The following is a 1,804-nucleotide window of genomic DNA, read 5'->3' on the forward strand; positions in this document are numbered from 1 at the left end:
AACATGGAGTTCAATCTGGATAAATGGAAGGTATTGCATTTTGGTACAACAACAAGAGTAGGGCTTTGCGTAGTGTTGGAGAACACAGAAGCTCGGGGTGCAGGTGCATAATTACTTGTAGTTTGAATCACCTACAGACAAGATGGTTCAAAGGCATTTAACATACTTCCATACTTAACATACTTAACATACAAGGCAGTGTTGTGATTTTTAACTTTGTACACCGTAGTCCAACACCGGCATCGCTAAATTAATGAAATGGGGGTGTGAGACGGAACGTTCAGTTAGTGATCGAAGGAGGGAGAGAAATTTTTGAGAACGGGTGGATTTGAATTCTGACATATGAAACACAGGGATGTGAGCAAGCAGAATTTGAAGGGAAAAGATCATCACCTTGGAGAAAATTACCATGTTAAAGCAACTGATTCCTTTGTGTTTCACAAAAGCTGGGACACTTAGAGCCGTGACTCGGATTTGAACCGAGGTTGCTGCGGCCACAACGCAGAGTACTAACCACTATACGATCACGGCGTCCCACAGACGCGCACACGAGCACCATGCAATAAGTACTGTATCACAGGAAATGTTAGGCAGCGCACCAAATGCACAATATCAGTGATGAGCGAACAGTGGCAGATACGTGGGAACTCAGAATGGGCTGACCGTTTAATATCGGTTCCCCCAGTGGCTGTGGTGATTCCATTATTTATATACTGTAGGCTGAGATAAATAGATTTCTCGAAAACATCAAAAACTCCGGGGACAGTGCAGGTGTTGTTGAAATGTATGCTTCAATAGTAATGCAGTTTAACATCGGCTACTTCACCAGTTTCCCCACACAAGGCAGTAACCACTGCTGCCACATAGTCCCAATTCCCAGCCCCAGAATCTGAGGAATGGAGTAGCGCAGTCGCGAAGATCCACCTGGAAGTCGGGATGGGAATGAGGTCGCACAGATACTCGAAAACTCCAGTGACACAACCGGTGAATGCAGGGCATTTCTATGACGGTTTTGAGGCGCAAGTAATTCCGAGGTTGGGAGTGCTCCTGGCCAAAGGTGGGAGACAAGGGGAAATTTTTTCCCGTTTATAGCAATCTACAGAGCAGCTTGCTGAGACAGCTGAGTGCCACAACTGGAGCGTGAACGGCTGGTTTGAAGTTTGAACTTGCTTCACTATCACCAACTTGCCTGGAATGAATTTCCTTCACCATTTTCATTTCCAATTGTTTAATATCTCCCTGCAGTCTGCGGCGTTCTTCCTCATGGTTAATTGCATGACTAACTGTTGTATGATCTGCACACTGCTAAATCACGGCCACTACAAGTAAATATGAATCATTGATCTATATGAGAAAACAGTGAAACTCACTGCAGGCATGCTTTGTCGGTTTGCAGGCGACGCCAGAATTGTAGATAGTGAGGAAGATTATCGAAGTTTCAAAAGGATCTTCATCCAATGAGTCGTTGGACTGAAAAATGTAACATGGAGTTCAATCTGGATAAATGGAAGGTATTGCATTTTGGTACAACAACAAGTTGCGTAGTGTTGGAGAACACGGAAGCTAGGGTGCAGGTGCATAATTCCTTGTAGTTTTCATCACCTACAGATAAGGTGGTTCAAAGGCATTTAACATACTTCCCTTCATTGTTCAGTCCTTCGTGTATAGGAGTCTGGACGTTATGTTGAAGCTTTGCAGGACATTGATGAGGCCTCTTCTTGAATATTATGTCCAGTTCCGGTCGCCCAGTTGTAGGAATGATATTATTCAGCTGGAGCAGGTTCAAAAAAGTATGCACGTATGT

At 44.1% G+C, this 1,804-nt stretch overlaps 1 non-coding gene across 1 annotated transcript; it reads right to left on the reverse strand.

Moving 5' to 3' along the window:
• Window positions 1–459: 459 nt before the first annotated feature.
• Window positions 460–531, reverse strand: trnah-gug (transfer RNA histidin (anticodon GUG)). The gene has a single exon. It is a non-coding gene; the product is annotated as a tRNA-His (tRNA).
• Between the last annotated feature and the right edge of the window lie 1,273 nt (window positions 532–1,804).

This window comes from Chiloscyllium plagiosum, unplaced genomic scaffold (genome assembly GCF_037043375.1).
Source record: "Chiloscyllium plagiosum isolate Xiang-an unplaced genomic scaffold, Cpla_swu_hap1 HiC_scaffold_40, whole genome shotgun sequence".
NCBI lineage: Eukaryota > Metazoa > Chordata > Chondrichthyes > Orectolobiformes > Hemiscylliidae > Chiloscyllium > Chiloscyllium plagiosum.